Below are 20576 nucleotides of genomic sequence, written 5' to 3'. Positions count from 1 at the left end.
CAGTGGAACAACAGGTGGCTGACTTCCTGCAATCTAAAGGTATTCAAATGGACTGTAATAACATTGAAGCGTGCCACCCCCTGCCCAGGAGAGAGGATGGAGACAAGCGAGCAGTTATAATGAGGTTTGTCAACAGAAAACATAAAATGGCATTGTTAAAACAGGGACAGAAACTCAAAGGAACAAACGTGTTCATCAATGAACATCTGACCAAAAGAAACGCAGACATCGCCAGGAAAGCTCGTTTCTTAAAAAAGCAGGGAAAAATTCAACAGACATGGACATCCAACTACAAAACATTCATCAAACTGAACGGAACACCAGAACAAGCGAAGGTTATGGTAATCAGGAACATCAAGGAACTGGACAAATACGATCAATAAGGTATGAGGACACAAACACATCACAACACCATGACACAGACCAGAGGAACCTATTCATCTACTACATCATCTACATCTGGAGACAAGAAGGATATAACTCAAAGGATTGCTGATCATGGAAAAGTAGAACTGAGAACATTTAAATACACAGACCACAATGTACTGGACTTGGAGCATGATATAGACCCGGACAATAATTTCTTCTCAAATATCAATGACAGTTGTTGCTATTATACAGATGAACAGTTTAATCGGATCATTAAAACGGATAACAAATTATCAATAATCCATTTCAACAGCAGAAGTCTGTATGCAAACTTTAACAACATTAAAGAATATTGAAGTAAATTTAAAAAAATATTTAACATAATTGCCATATCAGAAACATGGATCAATGAAGATAAAGGAATGGATTTTGAACCAATCGAAGCAGTGGTTCGCAGATTGAAGCAATGCTTCGACCTATTGTTTAATTTATTCTTTTTTTCTTTCGCTTAATTTTCCCCCGCTAAAACCCTAAAGAGCATACTTCTGTGAGTATTATTTACCTTTTCTATGTTAAACCGACCTGTTATGGTCTTCTGAAACAGTTGATAGATGTATTTTATAACTTAAAAACGGGAGCGACGCTAACGCGTTAGCATGTCTATGGCATTTTCAATGTTAAAAGTTAGCATGAAGCAGTTCCAGCTGTCTTCACGTTCGGGTGCATTTGTTTTCAAATTGTAATATTTCTTAAATTTATTTTTGTTTACATGTTAATAATCTAATGATTATTATATACAATTTCAGAGAAAGAGACAAAAAGAACCTGAATAGAAACACAACAGAAAATAAAATATAAAAGCAACTAACAATGAACATACATAAATAAATACAGAAATAAATAAATGTTTCCTGTGAACACTAGTGACTCTTACACCTCCATTTCATCCCTGTTTTATTTAAGTTTAATGACAGTTTGTTTCGGTCAAACCATATTTTCAATGTGTTAATTTCTTCAGTGATTTCCTCCAGAACTGTCTGCCAAACTAGAAAACTGCTGCATCCTAGTAAGAGCAGAATACTACTGGAATGAATTTGAATAAGGAAAGTTGTTGTTTTTTTTCTCACTAAATGGATGCTGCACTCACTGCAGTTTATCGTCTGGAATAGTCCCAGATTGCATTTCAGAGCTTCTAGAATTGAAACATTTTCGTGCAGGTGGTGTTGGGGGGTAATTTTGGGTTTTGGGTCTTGGGCCACATGTAGAATGAATCAGTTTTTATATTAAGCTTTCAATTCATATAGTGGCATCTACCTTTTTTTTTTTTTTTTTTAAGGTTACTTTATACTTTTATACTTTAAGTAGGTTTTTTAGCACATACTTTTTCACTTTTACTTGAGTAAAGAGGTCAAGTTGATACTTCAACTTTTACCAGAGTGTTTTTAAACTGCAGTATCTGTACTTCTACTTAAGTAACAAATGTGTGTACTTTTGACACCACTGTATCTTCGTAGTACACCAGATAAAGCACTCGTGCATACTTGGAGATGGGCATCAGTTCCTGGGGAATGAATACATTGGATTTTGCTGAATCTAATGGTCATATGATCTTAGTATTGATTGATGCACACTGAAAAAAGAGAATGTTTGAACCAACTTTAAAAAGTGTTACAATTTGTAAAAACCTGAATGAATTAAGTTGTTTGAACTTAAGTTTGAAAGTTAAATCAACTCTAACTTACTAACTTAAGTTCAAGTTAAGTTTTTACAAATTGTAACACTTTTTTAAGTTGGTTCAAACATTCTCTTTTTTCAGTGCATAATCCAGATGGCCAGAGATTGTTGCTATGTCAACTATTACCGAGTGCAAGACCACAGAAGCTCTGAGAAACTTGTTTGTTGCTTTTGGGTTGTTGAAAGAAGTGGTAACTGACAATGGACCTCATTTCATTTCAAGTGAATTTAAGACATTCATAAAATGTGTTTGACTGCATTCAATTTTATGAATGTCTTAGTCAAACACATCAAAATTCCAGCATACCATCCAGCATCAAATGGATTGGCTGAGCAATTAGTGCAAAATTTCAAGAGGTCTTGGAAAATAAGTAAAGCACTTTGTAATCAGTTGCTGCAACACTCAGTTGCAAATTTTTTATTTGGCTACAGAAATGTACCACATGTGACAACTGGAAAAACTCCAGCTGAACAGTTTTTGAGAAGAAAGATTCATACCAGTTTGTCTTTGATAAAGCCAAACTTTTCAGAAGTGGCCCAAGGCAGTTCAGAAAGAGTCAAAGAGTAAGGGCAGTCTCAGAAGCTTCGTTGTAGGACAGTCGGTGTTAGTTAGAAACGACAGGGGAGGAGGAGAAAAATGGGTTACTGGAGAGATTACTTGCGTTCTGGGTCCAATCACCTATCTGGTTTTGATTAATGGGTCATGTGTGAAGAAACATATTAACCAGATAGTGGAAAACAAGAACAATGAATCAGAAAATTATTCAGGTAAAGATGTTCATGTTTATGATGATGTTTTTGTTTTTAATGGTGGACTTTCTGAGGAAACAACTTTTGGAACAAGAGCCTGCAGTGGGAGACATTGCTGGTTTCACAGGAAATCAGGGAACCAGATCCTGTACCTCAGGTCGAAGGGAGACCTAAGAACATCCAGACAGACTGAACTTATAGGAAAAAAAGAAAAAGAGGATTACTAAGAAGAAAGATAATTTTTTTTTTTTTTTTTTTTTTTTAAGTGCAGCAATAATGTACAGGGGAGGACTGTGGTGTCCTTCAGAAAAGAACCAGCAGGGGGCCCCAGGCTGATAAAAGACTGGATCCGCCCCTGGTGTGTGTAGTTGTTGGTGAGCAGTGATGAGAGCAACAGGTGTTAGATATCTACTCTTACTTGTAATAAAGTTATGTTCTTTTACACAACATCGTCTGAATCTTTAGAGGACTCACACACTTCTGGATGCACATCACCAATATATTGTTTCAATTTTTTTTTAACTCAACACATTTTGCTATTCAGGTTATCAACAAGAAAAATGGTAATCTGATGCCTTACAGCTTATTTAGAAAATCAAGAATGTTTACCTCCAAGCCTCTAAATGAATCACAAAATCAGGTTTTGGAAATTCAGATGGCAAAAAAGATATTTGTCTTCATAATTGCAAACTCAAACACAAATACTATTGAATGGTAAATCACATTGCAATTTCTTAACAAAAAGAAAAAAAAAGTAGTTCTAAATAAAAGTACTTATTGATATCCTTGAGTGTTCACGAGGCAAACAAGTAACCTCCAGTTCAGGGATCACTTTTCTTTTCTGCACTATTTAAACTTACAATGTTTGAATATTGTGTCTCTGTCTTTCTTAAGTTTAACAGACACATTTTCCATTCCCAAAAGTCAAGTAGAACAGCATGCTTTTATTCTGTTCTTCATCATTTTGATCTTCCAAGTCAGCTTTGTGCATTATGCACTTTTAGAGTCAAACAAATAAAAATATTTACCACAACTTGTGATTGTAGTGTCCATTCAGCAGAACAGTTCAAGGAAATGTGAACCCTAATGAATAACAGTGAGAAGTACTCTGAGGCTGTAAATCTGTTCATCTGTGAAGGGTTGTTTGTTGGTAATGTGTTGGTAACTGCAAAATACTGGGGTCCTGTTGATGTTGAACCCAGTAGGTCTCAGAGGGGAGTCAGTCAACCTCAAACATTTTCTTTTGTGATTTTGTGGTGTCTACAGCAAATACGAATAAGCCAATAAGTAATTTTATTTGAACTACTACAGAATTAATAGGAAATGGCAATAGCAATCATAGGGTTGAATCTTTACCTCCCAACACAGTGTAAACACATTTCTTTATCATTTACACACATATATCTATCTGCAAGGCCTTCACTCAAAATAATGCTTTACATCAGTTTGACCTGGAGAGTACCCACTTTATATCTGGTTCAAACAAATGCCACTACCTTGATCATCTTGGTTTAATAACCACACCACAGTTGTGAAAGCTGTTACTTATACGCTTTGTTGAAGACCAGACATTTGAACCTAGATCACTTGAAAACAAAGGTCTTCTTCAACTGAATTTTGAGGCACAAACTTACAAGGGATCATCCAACAGTTTGGCTAATAGCAGAAATGTAACATTATGATAAATTAAAAGGCCAAATTTCTATTGTGTAATCCTTTTGCGGCAGAAAAAAAAACAAAAAAACATTTGAGTATATCAGGTAATGTCACGGAACCTGTGCCGGTGCCACACATCACCACATCCAACAAACTATGGAACCGCATTGGGTCATTGACAGCAACTACCCAGGCAAATGGTCCGATCCATTTGTGTATACTTTCTCTTCTTCTGAGTAAACTATAAAAAAAAAAAAATGACCATACTGTTATTATGGTGTAACACAGGATGATTTTAATTATCATTGTCATTTTGATAGATAGAGCAGATAAGGATTTTTCACACAAGAAACTGATCAAATCTTGGCTCAAGCCTCCCATGTGCCATCTCTGAAACAAAACCTGAAATTTCACTTCTACAGTTGTATGTTTTTCTGAAAATCTTTCACTGTGCCACTCCTCCATGAAGCTAATCTACAGTGCATCTGAAAAGTATTAACAGCACTTCACTCTGTCCACATTTTGTTATGTCACAACCTCATTCCAAATTGGAGGAAATTCATTTATTCCCTCACCATTCTACTCATAATACCCCAAAATGACAACAGTTTTATTTTTTTATTTTTTTGTAAATTTCCATAATTTCTGGACTATTGAGCACACCTGAATATAAGCCGCACCCACCAATTTTAAAAAGAAAAAAATGTACATATATAGGCCACACTTGTCTATAAGCCACAGGTGTCCACATTGAAACATGAGATATTTGCACAGAAAGATGATACACAGATACTTTTTTTAACTTTTAATTATATACATCCCAGCAGTGGTGGGCACAGATAACCAAAAAAATTAACTTTGATAACAGATAATCAGATAACTGAAAAATTATCTTTGATAAAGTTAAAACGATAAACCACCCAAAAATGTATCGGATGTTACAGATAACTGATAAATTCCAGTATTGTCTAAAGTACACTTGCAACTACTAACAAGCTGATTTTGAGTTTTAACACCACGATTGCTTCTGGAAGCATTAAAGGCGATGACAGACCCAAACAATGAGTCAGCACTTCTGTCTTTGAGCCTCCTGCCCCCTGCTGGAAGCTCCAGTTTACTACAGGGCTTCCAGCACAGAAGGAAGCTGAGAGGAGCCACAAAGCTCAACTCTCTATCCAATCACAACACTGCCGTCAGGCAGAGGTGTTGGAAAATAAAGCAATGCTGAGTTATGGTTTGGTGTATAAATAAAATGAATACTGATTCTGTCATTTGTGCAAAGTTAAGATATAACATATATCTTTTAATGTTGAATAATGCACTAATTCTGAAGTTTTGTAACAAACACAGACAGATGGCATTCTGGGTTAAATGTGCCTCTGCTACACTGATTGGTTAACTCATTCATTCTATGTAAACCAACACATTAATGTGAGGTGCGTCGTGTGTTGGTGTTTATAGATAAATGTGCTTTTGTAAAATATGCCATTTTTTATTTGTTAAAAAAAAAGGCTTTTTCAAAAAAAAAAAAAAAAAGCGAAGTTGTAATTAGATAACCGTCTGATATAACCAGTGTCAAAATAAATAGAACACTGCCATGATCTAATGGCCCTTTTTCAGCTGATTTTTTATTCATGCGAGAATTTTTTGGATCGCACCGACTTTCAGGTTAATCGCGCTTCCTGCATTGTTTAGTATACATTGAGTAACGAGCTGCATTTAACATCTCACGACTACCTCCTGATCGGCATTCATATGGTCAGATGAAAATAAAACCTGTTTGATATTCTGGTCGGCCGTCATGAGGGTATCCCGCTGCTGAAGTGCTACAAGCACCCAACCTCTGGCACTGTGCCTGTGCAAACACCGCAGACCTGTCTTGTAAATTTTTTTTTTAAACTTTGATGTCTCCCATCAAGAGTTTTTGTAAATTAAGTTTGAAAAAAAAGCTTCTGTTTACGTTTTGCTTCTGGAAACACGAGTCTGACGTGTGGTGTTTGAATGTACAATGTGTGTGAGAACATAAATAATGCGCTCTGAACTTTTACACCTTGTGGTTCTGTAGTACAGTTTGAGCTGGAACCGAGTACAGTGATTGAAAATATCAGCCCAGCTTCAGGGCGAATACTGCCATGAACACTAGCCAGTAGATGGCAGTAGAGACCTTGAAAACTTGCCAAAACAAAATTCCAGATAATCTGTGTTGCTGCATTTAAGATATGTGGAATTTAATAAACGCAAACACAATAACAACATCTATAAACCCAGAGAATATATTCACGAGAGTTTTAAGCACTAGAGTATAATGCTGTTGTCCTTGTAGCCTGATCAGAGTGTCTCAAATGCATTTCTCATGTCATGAACTTACTGAGATTACCCTATCACCCATAATGCACAGCATGTCCACACTAAAACCTTAAAAATTAGCGCATTACTTTAAAACTAAAACATACGAGGGCTGTCAATAAAGTATAGGTCCTTTTTATTTTTTTCAAAAACTATATGGATTTCATTCATATGTTTTTACGTCAGACATGCTTGAACCCTCATGCGCATGCGTGAGTTTTTCCACGCCTGTCGGTGACGTCATTCGCCTATGAGCACTCCTTGTGGGAGGAGTCGTCCAGCCCCTCATCGGAATTCCTTTGTCTGAGAAGTTGCGGAGAGACTGGCGCTTTGTTTGATCAAAATTTTTTCTAAACCTGTAAAGCACATCGAAATGGACACGGTTCGAAAAATTAAGCTGGTTTTCGGTGAAAATTTTAACGGCTGATGAGAGATTTTGAGGTGATACTGTCGCTTTAAGGACTTCCCACGGTGTGAGACATCGCGCAGCGCTCCCAGGCGCCCCCGTCAGCCTGTTTCAAGCTGAAAACCTCCATATTTCAGGCTCTATTGATCCAGGACATCGTGAGAGAACAGAGAAGTTTCAGAAGAAGTCGGTTTCAGCATTTTATCCGGATATTCCACTGTTTTGTGTGTGTGTGTGTGTGTGTGTGTGTGTGTGAGAGAGAGAGAGACCAGTTCTCCTTCGCCTGCAGACAATAGAGTGGTTTCTTCTAGAAACAGCTCTCTTTGGTTTGCAGAGGGTAGAACTACATGTCTGCTACAAAACATTTAACAGGTAGGTGCTCAACTGATTTAAAGTTTTATAAGTGTTTGTTCAACTTTGTTTACCACATTAACGGTCTAAAAATTATTGGACAAAAATTTATCAGAAGATAATTAGTCTGATAATGGTTTTCTAAGTTATCTGAAAAGATAATCCAATAATGAAAGTATTATCTTCGATAATTATCGGATTATCGGAACTGTGCCCACCACTGCATCCAATAGCATACACAAACACATACCATAAACGCTTTTTTCGATGGTGGAACATGCAATTATTGACAAGCATGACATCACAGTGTCGCGCAGCATCTCTACCCTACAAGGAGGTAAAACTAAGTAATTTTAACATTATTTTATTTTGTTTTCTTCGTGGATCATGGGATAATTTCATTGCATGCAGACAGAACCTCCTCTTGCTTGTGGTAAGTGAGACGTTAATGAATGTGGTGCTGCCGAGCTGTGACTCTTTCAACTACCTCAAAGCCATTCCTGGTGGATCTGCAAGTTGAACGAGTTTTATGCCAGATGGCCTTCCTGGTGTAACTATGCATTACATAGAGAATGTGGCAGAGATTGGGTTTGAATCGGCAACCTACCACACTGGAAACAAGTGCACTAACCACTTGGCCAGGCCTGTTTGATTTGCATAATGATTGGTGTAAATGAAGCCCAATATATAAGTGACTTTGAAATGTCCGCATATCCACCCCATCTTGTCTAAAGAAAACTGGTTGGAAAAATGATGACTTGTATTAATGGTACTTCTTATGCTGAGCTTGTCCAATTGCTTATGATCTCAGAAAATGGTTGTGTATAAAAAAAAAAAAAAAACTGTAATTGTTGAATGATAATCCAATTAATTTATTGAACCCTTCAAATTAATTAGTTGAGGATGTTTTCTGATCATCTCCCCAGTGAGTTCTCCTGGGTACGTCCAGGTAGGACGAAGCCTGGGGAAGACTCAGGACATGCTGCAGGGATTGTATTTCCCAGCTAGCTTGGGAATGCTTGGGATTCCTCAAGAGGAGTTAGAGAGCTTGGCTGAGGATAGAGAGGTATTGGATGAGCTGCTTGGTCTACTGCCACCGTGAACCGGACCCAGATAAGTGGCAGAAATTGAATGAATGAATGAGTCACTGCACAACAAGCAGATCTTTCATGTATCATTTCAGCTGTACTGTGGTGATGCATAGAAACAAAATTAGGGAAAAAAAAATTGTCATTGTCCTAATGCTTACAGTATGTATCCCACTTTAGGTTTTGTGGTTATGACAAAGACACCAATGATATGGAATATGTGCATCTTAATTTTTCTGGATATTATGTGATTATTTTTCAGGTTTACAGTACAGTGGAGGTGATGGTCTAGTGGCTAAAGCATTGGACTTGAGACCAGAGGATCTTCAGTTCAAATCCCAGCCTGACCGGAAAATCACTAAGGGCCCTCGGGCAAGGTCCTTAATCCCTTAGTTGCTCCCGGTGTGTAGTGAGTACCTTGCATGGCAGCACCCTTACGCCGGGGTGAATGTGAGGCATTATTTGTAAAGCACTTTGAGCATCTGATGCAGATGGAAAAGCACTACTATAGTGCACAGTTTTTGAAATTCAACAAACAGGTGAATAATAAAAAAAAATTAAAAATACTTGACTGATTAACATGATGTTCTTGGAAAACAATAGGATTGTTGACCACAATGTTGTTGTTTGAATTCCAGCTGGCCCCTTTGTTCAGGGTCACCACAGTGGATCTAGTACAGATACATATCTGGATTTGGCACAAGTTTTATGCCAGATGCCCTTCCTGACAGAACTCCAGTTTTTACTCAAGGAAACAGACACATTCCCGTGGCATCCATCCAAGTACTAACCAGGACATAGCCTGCATAGGTTCTGAGATCTGACAGCATCAGGCAGAATCAAAACAGAGGGGCTGCATTATTCACCATAAACGACAGTGGATAAAGAAGGTCTGTGACTTTACTTGATTTAAATATGAACATTGATCCCACATGATCAGAATGTGTTCAACTGATGTAATTTTCCACGTAATGTAATTGGGATATAAAGAAAAATTATATTAGTTGGACACATTGTCATCATGTTGGGGATGCAGACATTTAAATCAAGCAAACTCGCAGACCTTTTTTTCCCAGTATATATTGTCTTGTAGGTAACAGATGGTCATACAAGATAATGATGTGGTGTTTAATGCACAGCACGTTTTATTCAGGATGACCTGATCAAATTGCAGCAATTGGTATCAGGTCTGAGCAAGGCACTTTTTGATTTATTATATCAGATTTATTCTATTCTATTTATTTTATCTTGGTCCACTTCATAAGCTCCATACGATTGAAGCTGTAGGTAGCCCTGCCATATCAGTGATTGCTGCTAGCTCATTGGCAGTGTTGCGGTACACATTATAAAAACATTTTTACACTCTACTTAATTTGAAATCAAGCCAAGTCTGATTCTAACAGCTGGTGCATGTGATACATTTCTTACATACAATCACAAAATACTTTCTACATGAATACAGAAGTTATTTATTTATTTTTTCTCATCAAATGTAAAGCCCTAAAGGCAGAAGAATGAGTCCCCCCCCCCCCCCCCAACACACACACAAATTTGGTAAATGTCCATTTTTGAAGATATTGCATATTTTAATGACAATTTGTAATAATAATTCATTATTATTATTAGGGCCCGAGTAGGCAACGTCCTACGAGGACCCTATTGTAATTGCGCTTATTATTATTATTATTATTATTATTTATTATTATTATTATTATTCTCACTCTTGAAATCGAAATTTCGGCCTCTTCCCATGCTCAAAAACTCACCAAACTTTCCAAAGTCGTCCAGCCGGATCCGAAATTCCATATTTTGGGGGCCTCGCACATGGTCGCAGAAAAATCGCGAAATAGCGCCCCCTAGAAATGTTCAAAAACCCCTCCGCATTGGGCTTTTTTCGTCGTAGCCTCATGAAATTCGGTACACATATTTACCATGCCAGGACGCACGAAAAAGTCTCTTACTGCCATGGTGAAATATCGACAGGAAGTCGGCCATTTTGATTTTAAATTTCGATTTTGAGCAAATTTTTGCCATTTTTGGCCATTTCCACTACTTACATTTGAACGAACTCGTCCTAGGGATTTCATCCGATCGACTTCAAATTTGGTCAAAATCATCACAACACAATGGTGATCAAAAGATTCTAATTAAGTCAAAAGGCATGGCTGCTAGGGGTCGTCAAACTTTGGCGAGCTTTTCGGAGCACGCCATTTCACTTCGAACGGATGTCACTCCCACATACTTCATTGTAGATCCTTCAAACTTGCTGGACATGATGAGGGCTCTGCCCTGAACGTCTACATATCTTAAGTTCCCACCTGCGCCATAGCGCCCCCCGGTGGTGGCGGGAAATGTCCTATTTTTACTTTAAGAGGTCCTGATGTCACATACTTAACCCAATCAACTTCATTCCACTTTTAAAACATGCAGAACAAATTGGTGAACGTAGGCGATGAACGCCGTGAAGTTACGAGTAACGGCGTCCGTGTGGCGGCGTACCGAATATTGCCCATTCGCCATGAAATTACGTTCTTCCTTTTGACAGCTTTAATTTTGTCACATCATCATGAAAATTGATACACAGGTCAAGCACGACAACCTCTTACAATTCATAGGGGCGTTGCCCATGGGCGGGGCAAAATGCCTCAATAGCGCCCCCTTGAAACTTTCAAAACCCCCTCCCCATAGGGTTTTTTTTTTTAGAGTAGGGAGATGAAAATTGGTACACATGTGTGACTTGCATAGACGTACAAAAAAGTCTCTTGCACCATGGGTCTACTCCAAACAGGAAGTCAGCCATTTTGAATTTTCTTCTCATTTTGGCGTGATTTCCACATGTTGTATTTGAACGAACTCCTCCTAGGGATTTTGTCCAATGCACTTCAAATTTCTTACAGATCACCCAGAGATGATACTGACCAAAAGTTATCGAAAGCTTTTCTGTATGTCGAAGGGTGTGGCCGCTATGGTGCCGCCATTTTGACCCTTCGCCATATGAACATTATACTTAAACAGGTACTGAAGTCACATATTTAACCCCATCAACTTCCTTCCACTTCTAAAACATGCAGAACAACTTGGTGAACGTAGGCGATGATCGCCATGAAGTTATGAGTAACGGCATCCGTGTGGCAGCATGCCGAATATTGCCCATTCGCCATGAAATTACGTTCTTCATTTTGACGGCTTTAATTTTGTCATATCATCATGAAAATTGAAACACAGGTCAAGCACGACAACCTCTTACAATTCATAGGGGCATCGCCCGTGGGCGGGGCAAAATGCCTCAATAGTGCCCCCTTGAAACTTTCCAAAACCCCTCCCCATAGGGTTTTTTTGGAGTACACATGTGTGACTTGCATAGACGTACAAAAAAGTCTCTTGCACCAAGAGTCTACTCCAAACAGGAAGTCGGCCATTTTGCATTTTCTTCTCATTTTGAAATGATTTCCACATGTTGTATTTGAACGAACTCCTACTAGGGATTTTGTCCAATGCACTTCAAATTTCTTTGACAGCATCCAAAGATGATACTGACCAAAAGTTATCAAAAGCTTTTCTCTGTGTTGAAGGGTGTGGCAGCTATGGTGCCGCCATTTTGACCCTTTGCCATGGAACATCAAGTCATGATAACTCCTTCATGCTTTGCCTGATTGACTTGAAACTTCACATGTATGATGATGGTTGGCCCCTGAACACACCCAGCCCCTCTGTTTGTACACTGAGCGCCCCCTAGTGGATGAACAATCAACATGTCATAACTTCTTGATGCATTGTGTGATTTGTTTAAAATTTTAACTGTGTGATGAGTGGTTGCCCCTGCATGCACATGCCCACATGTGGTCACAAGGGCACCCACTGGCCTGGGTAGGCGGTTGCGCGGAATGAGGGTCCGTATATGACTGCTTGCAGTCCTAGTTATTATTATTATTGCTAAATTATCACCGCGTTGTTGTTATAATGATGAATGTATTTTTAACAGTGACTGAAAAACACAGTCAACAGTCTTTCATCCATTTTGTTCAATCAATATTACTCTGTTGTAGCTTTTCTTCTGGTGTAATGTTCAAAGTGGAATTGAGAAGAGCCAAAATACAACATTCCATGTCTGTACATTAATATTTCATAAATATAAATAAATAAAATATATAATGAAATATGTAAAAACATTAAGGAGCATATTAGATTGGAGATATATATTTTAACGGACTGCAGAGCTGTATAATTGTCCAGCATTTATACACTGGACTGACTTTCATCTGCTTTCATGTGCCAGCTGGCTCTGTGGAAGAACAGTATTGAGGACAATATATAATTGAAAGCAGGATTCTGTATCAGCAGATATTCAATTTTAAATGACTTAGATCGGGTATGTGGCAAAGAAAAAAAAAAAAAAAAAAAACTGTTTAGGACATCCCTACAATGAACAATACAAGCTCTTCAATGTCAGTTTCTCATGGTGAATGTTACGAGATTTCGTGTTGTACTGTTTTCAAATGGTTCAACATGTCCTTTGTTCAGCTCCACAAAGGAGATACAAGAACTTTGGAAGTAGTCAGGAAATCATCTCAAATAATCTGTTACCTGCAGCAACGGATATTAGTCAGGTGTGAAAAACATGTCCCAAATCAACTTGCTGTAAAGTGTGATATGTACAGTAAGTTTCCAAGCCTATGTACACAATGAACTTCAAGTCAAGAGCTCGACATCTTGAAAATCCAGTTGAGTGTTTCAGTTCTTAAAATGACCACCCAAAGCTCCTCAGAAGCTCATCTGCTTTTATGTAAAGCACTGTCTTGCCTGCCACTGGCAGAATACCAACTCCCAGTACATATGTGACCAAAATTAATATGTACATTGCCCCAGTGACTTCTTAATTAATTTTTTTTTCAGATTTCTTTTCTTAATTTTTCATTGTAAAGTTAACCATAATCTTGCATAGACTCATTGGTCATCAACTCTCCCAGCACTGTATATGTTGTACTTGTAACAACTGATGAGGTAAGTCTCCATGTTTGCCTGTTCTTACTGGTTGGCGTGCCTACATACAGAAGCATGTTTGCCATTCCCGTCTTAAAGTCATAGTCTCTGTCTGTCTGTTAGTTTCAGAATTCTGAATGAGAATGAGTTGACAACACTTATGGCCCCTTCACACGTAACATGAAGTTGGGTGAATCAGGCTGAAACATGCCGAATTGGCGAAACCCAAAAAAATTCCAGCTGCAGTCCGGACAGATGGTCAGACAGCCATGTGTGGATGCCATACAATCCCGCAACGATGGTTTTGTGCATGCTTGTGTGCACGTGCACAAACACAGTGTGACCACGCGAGAGGTGTGATATCACTTTGTCCTCACACATCAGCAGAAGCAATTAAATGTTGTACAAATGTTCATAAATCAAAGAAAATATGTGAGGACAAAATAATGAGAGACCATAGAACATTATAAGAGAGTGTACTGTTTAAATGTAAGACAAACATGTTACTGGTAATGATGTTTAATGCTTGATGACTTGAGCTGGGACAGTGTCTGTGTTAGAATTGAGGAAACAGATTGATTTCTTTTTGCATTTCTTTTGCATGCATAAAATATAAAATTCCTGTTAGAAAGAGCAGAGAATACAAGAATTATCATCCTCCGGTTCCTTTTTGTACATGAACCATGGCCATGGAAGTAAACAAAGAATTAATCAAATTACATGAATGAAATGATGCAGTCACATCATGAACACATCAGCCAGCCACATGGAGTGTCCACATATCCAGCTGTCTGGCCAACGGGCATGTGGCATACCGAAGGACACTGCATCATGTGGACTATAACTCACATGGTGGACATGACATTTGCCTCCCCAGCTGGCAGTTCACATGATCAGATGGATATTTTCACATGGGGCAGCCTGGCTGATGGTGTCTGCAGTACGCACTCAGACACATATTCCTACGGCAAATATTTCTAAGGCATCCTTACAGCATTTGAAACATTCTGCTCACGTTCAAGGGAAATACTGAAATGGTCAGCCACATCAAATCCTGCCAGAATGTCCTGAATGTGCCACCAATAAGCCGCAATACATCTCAAGTGCATTCCGAGTGCTGCTGGAATTTATTGCTGTATTAAAAAATTAATCTGGAATGTACTATGAATGCCATCAGAATGTTTCAATTGCCGCTCGAATGCATCATGAATGCATCTGGAATGTCCCACACATAATTGAATGCAACACCTAATAGAATTCCTGTGCGGCTAGTTGGAACTGGAATGTAAGTCCACATTGAGGGGTTGCCTCATCAACATCAACATTTTGTCATTGTTCAGAAAAGTTTCAAAGTTTCACCAGTCCTTGATGTCATGCCACCAAGGAAGAAGGGAGTCAAGGTCAAATACTCAACCACTGGCCACGACCATGGACGGGTCAGAGGTGCAGCAGCCCAAGGAGCACCTGAAGAGCCAGCTCCTGTTATTAAAGATGTTCCAGCACGTTTAGAGGCTGAAGTTGAGTCCACAGCCCCTCCCCCTGGTTCCCCAATAGACATAGTCACCAAAGTTTTTCAGCCAGTAGCACATGTAGCACATTTTTTGTCTCAGCAGGTCACCCTCTGTTGCAGCCATCAATTCCCAACACCAAGGTAACCAGGCTATCAGGATAAAGGCAGCTACTATGAACCTACCATCCATTCTGCAGCGTGTGACTGATTGGGAGATGCAGGTGGACTTGAAAAGAAAACTAGTCTTTCCGCAAGATGTGGCAGCAACCTCACTTCGTCCTGACATGGTATTGATATCCAGGAGCACAATTAAAGACCATAGTAGCAGAACTTACCATCCCTTGGGAAGACAGGTTGGCTATTTCACATCAATTGGAAAAAAAAAAAAAAACAAGTACCAGGACTTGGTGGATGAGGCTCTCATTAAAGAATGGCATGCAGCCATTTTTCCCATCAAGGTTGGCTGCCAAGGTTTCCCAGCAGCATCATTGTGCCATTTCCTGCAGAAAACAGGCCTAGAGTCAAAGCAGTTGAGGAAGGTCATCAGGGAAGTTGCCCTTGCGGCTGCAGCCAGCTCAAGATGGTTATGGTTGAAGAGAGCCCACAGTTGGAACCCTTCTGCAAGTGACCAATGTTTTACATATATATATATATATATATATATATATATATATATATATATATATATATATATATATATATATATATATATATATATATATACACGAGGTCTGTTAGAAAAGTATCCGACCTTATTATTTTTTTAAAAACCATATGGATTTGAATCACGTGTGATTGCGTCAGACAAGCTTGAACCCTCGTGCACATGCGTGAGTTTTTTTCATGCCTGTTGGTTGCGTCATTCGCCTGTGAGCAGGCTTTGAGTAATGTGTGGTCCACTCCTCTCGTCTATTTTTTATTGCGAATAAATGTCTGAACGATTTGGAGCTTTGCTGCATCAATTTTTTTCCAGAATCTGTGAGAGACCTCCAGGTGCACGCCGTTTGAAAAATTAATATGGCTTTCAGGGACGATCTTATGGGGATTAAACAGATTACGGGGTGTTACTGCCGCTTTAAGGACGGCCCACAACTGCTGAGAGCGCGACACGCTCCCAGCCCCCATTGACAGGCTGACACCCCGCTGGAACAACCAGATCATTTCCATCGTGAAAGCTTTGTTGATCCGGGACCTCGTCTGACTTTCACAAAAAGGCAGAAGATGTGGATATCAGCACTTTTTTCCGGCACAGACGTGCAGAGGAGTTACGCGCATCGCAGTGCAGCCGCACGGTGCAAAGCAACGCCGTGATGAAGCCTCACGGGACATGTTCTGGCATGTCCAGCTCATGCACAATCACAATTGGATATTCACATGACTGGAAAGCAACCGGAATCCGTCTGAAATCCACCTGAAAGCCGTCCTGAGAGACCAACACCGAGGTGGTTTTGTCCCGCGTAATGAACGGCTCCGTGGCGTGTCCCTCCGTTTTTCTTTCCATGAAAAAAAACTCCTGTAATGGTGGAATGTGCCGGAAAAAGTGCTGATGTCCACGTCTTTTCACAATTCCTGTGCTAGTCAGATGACATACCGGATCAAGACAGCGTCCAGTTTAAAAATGAATGGCACATTTCACTGTTACAGGAGTTTTTGTCATGGAAAGAGAAGCTGCTCCACATGGAATGTGCCAGAAAAAAGTGCTGATGTCCACATCTTCTGCCTTTTTGTGAAAGTAAGACGAGGTCCCGGATCAACAAAGCTTTCACGTTGGAAATGATCTGGTTGTTCCAGCGGGGTGTCAGCCTGTTGATGGGGGCTGGGAGCGTGCCGCCCTCTCAGCAGTTGTGAGCCATCCTTAAAGCGGCAGTAACACCCCGTAATCTGTTTAATCCCCATAAAATCGTCCCTGAAAGCCATATTAATTTTTCGAAGGGTGTCCACCTGGAGGTCTCTCACAGTTTCTGGAAAAAAATAGACCTCATATATATATATGGGATGTATGTATGTTCTTTAACGACTTCAGGAATTAAAAAAAAACATTCCCTATAGTCATCTTTACAGCCGGACTCAGGGATAACACTGGACAACTGGACAAACATATATCATTTCGAAAGCTCACATTGTTCTAAACATTTCGATATGTAATACATGGGCATTCCACAATATGCGAGTACCTTTAAAGTGCAATTACTGAAAGTATTGTAAAATTGAGAAAATGCCCTTGGCCCTTAACTCATAAGCAAATAAATGCCACAAGGTTATGTAATGACTGCTGCTGTTCTTGATTTTTGAAATGAAACAAGCTTTTGCAAAGAGAATGACCCTTAGACACACCTTAATTAAACCATCACTACCATTGTCTCGACAACATTTTTAACCATGTTCTATTATCTTTTATCTTCAAGGCAAATTCTTTGGTATATTCAGTGCTGGCATTATGCTGGGTGACATAAAATATGCTTCACCGCTTTCCACTTATGCCATTTCATGTGCATAAGACTGATGTGTGCATGACCTTTGCCTGAGTGCATAAACTAATTTTCAGAACAGTCAAAATTATATTAACATCATTGTTACCACTATATTGTTCAACTAGACATGTCCATATAAGAGGTCTATTAGATAATAAACCGACCCTTTTATTTTTTTTTAACTATATGGATTTGAATGACGTGCGATTACACCAATCATGCTTGAACCCTCGTGCGCATGTGTGAATTTTTTCACGCGTGACGGTGAAGTCATTTCCCTGTGGGCAGGCCTTGAGTGAGATGTCGTCCCGCCCTCTCGGCTGAATTCCTTTGTTTCACACGCTGCTCGAGACGGCGTGCGTTGCTTTATCAAAATTTTTTCTTGACCTGTGAGGAATATCCTAGTAGACACTATTCGAGAAATTAAGCTGATTTTCGGTGAAAAGTTTAACAGCTGATGAGAGATTATGGAGTGTTTCTGTCGGTGTAAGGACTTCCCACGGAGCGGGACGTCGTGCAGCGCTTCCAGGAGCCGTCATCGGCCTGTTTCGAGCTGAAAACATCCTAATTTAAGGCTTAATTCACCCAGGACGTCGTGAGAGAACAGAGAAGATTCAGAAGAGGCCGGCATGAGGACTTTATGCGGACATTCCACTGTTTAAGGACATTTTTTAATGAAAAACGTGCGCGCAAATTCGCCACGTTGTTTCCGTGACGACTCCGCGAATCTGTGTGCGCCGCGACAGGAAAAACACCTCCGTGTTGAAAACCATTTGTAAACTTCAGGCGGCTTTTGATGGCTTTCAACAAGTGAGTAACTGAGAAATTGTTTAACAGCTTGGGCATGTTCCAACTTGCCCGTTAAGGTTTCCAACGGAGGTGTTTTTCCTGTCGCGACCCCCCGCGGTCGGGTCCGGCCCGACATGCGTCTCTGCCCGCACATTCTTTCATTACAAAATGTCCGTTAACAATGGAATGTCCGTTAACATTGGAATGCTGACTTCTTCTGAAAGTTCTCTGTTCTCTGATAACTTACTGGGTCAACAGAGCCTGAAATGTGGAAGTTTTCAACTTGAAACGGCGAGACGCTGCCACCTCGAAGCGCAGATCACCGTCAGGCACCGTGGGCCGTCCTTACGGCGACACTACCAGACCAAAATCTCTCATCAGCCGTTAAAATTTTTACCGAAAACCAGCTGAATTTATCGAATAGTGTCCACTCAGTTTTGCCTTACAGTTTTGAAAAAAATTTGATCAAACAAAGCAGCAGTCTCTGAGCCATTCCTAAACAATGAAAAAATCGATGAGAGGGTGGGCAACTCCTCACTCAAAGACTGCCCACAGGCGAATGACGTAACCGACAGGCGTGAAAAAACTCTTGCATGCCCACGAGGGTTCAAGCATGTCTGATGTAATCACACGTGATTCAAATCCATATGGTTTTTGAAAAAAATAATAAGATCGGATACTTTTCTAATAGACCTCGTACAGTAGATTCAGAGGACTATCATGACTATTTAATCCTTTTTTGTGCACCTTCTCCCCAATACATTGCTCTGCACTTACCGTTTGCCCGTACTGCCTTAGCCCTGCCCCACTTCTTTTCCTCTCTTAATCACTTTCTTTAACTTCTGTGTCCACTTCCTCTGACATGTCTGTGCAAGGTTTCATCTCACCTGTTCTTTCTTGTAAGACCTACTCTGCAACCTGTGTTTTCTAAGGCAGCAATAGGGCCTTTACTTTTGATGCCTTCACCATCAAGGGTTGAAGGGTTTGAGATAGTGAGGTGACATACTCGATTAGGAACCCACATTCAATCTAGATCTGGGGTTATCTGCATGGTTCCTTGGGGGACTGCTATGTGGATTGTCACCCACTGATCTGTCATGGCCAGCCAAAACACATTTCAAGGCCCTTTTGATCCACCCCAGCACTCTCTACAGCAGGGGTAGGCAACCTGTTCCAGAAAGAGCCATGAGGGTGCAGGTTTTCTTTGCAGCCACTGACTCCACCAGGTGATTTCACTGATTAATTGATTCCATCTGCTCAAAGTGATATTAATCAGTAAAATCACCTGGTGGAGTCAGTGGCTGCAAAGAAAACCTGCACCCTCATGGCTCTTTCTGGAACAGGTTACCTACCCCTGCTCTACAGGCAGCCCACTCATGCATTACGTAGGTTCACATGGACGACCACAGTTCAAAACCTCAACAGGATCAGCTGGAGTTCTGGAGGACAGTCCCAAGAAATTTACTGTGACTGGATTTCCTACATGCAGTAAATTCATCTAAATATGTGTGGCATTGAAGAATCCAGTCAGCATTAAGATAGGAATGAAGAAAAATCCTAAAAAAAGTTTCGAAATTACTCAAATGAGTCATTTCAAGTACACCACTTTCATTTTACAGGTATGATTAGGTTCAGTTAAGAATCATGACTTAATGTGTTAATTATGTTTGTTTAAAGGTCACTGATTTAGGGTACCTTTTGAATATAGACATGACACATACCATTCTCTGCGTTGTTAAATTTTCTTATTGCTCATTGGTTATAATTGTTTGATTATCAGCACTACATCTAAAAGACATGATTGGATGTCTTTGGATGAGGGTGAAGTCATTTTGATTTAGCAGATCATTTACAGTTGTGGTCGGACGTTTACATACCCTCATTGTGGGCCTGAATGTAATGGTATTTTGGGGCTTTTAATGAATTTTTTGCACTATTATTTTGCCAGTGTGCTATGATTGTACAACATACATCATCAATGATAGCAAGAATTGGATGCAAGAATTGGACATTTTAATTTGGATCTTCTCTAATCTACACAGGATCAAAATTATGTATGCAGATACATACATTCACTTAAATCTTATAACGAGTGGTGTTGAAGGTTGTGCAATGCCTTTTATCAT

Source organism: Thalassophryne amazonica, chromosome 13 (genome assembly GCF_902500255.1).
Source record: "Thalassophryne amazonica chromosome 13, fThaAma1.1, whole genome shotgun sequence".
Taxonomy (NCBI): Eukaryota; Metazoa; Chordata; class Actinopteri; order Batrachoidiformes; family Batrachoididae; genus Thalassophryne; species Thalassophryne amazonica.
Note: the sequence above shows the minus strand (reverse complement) of the source record.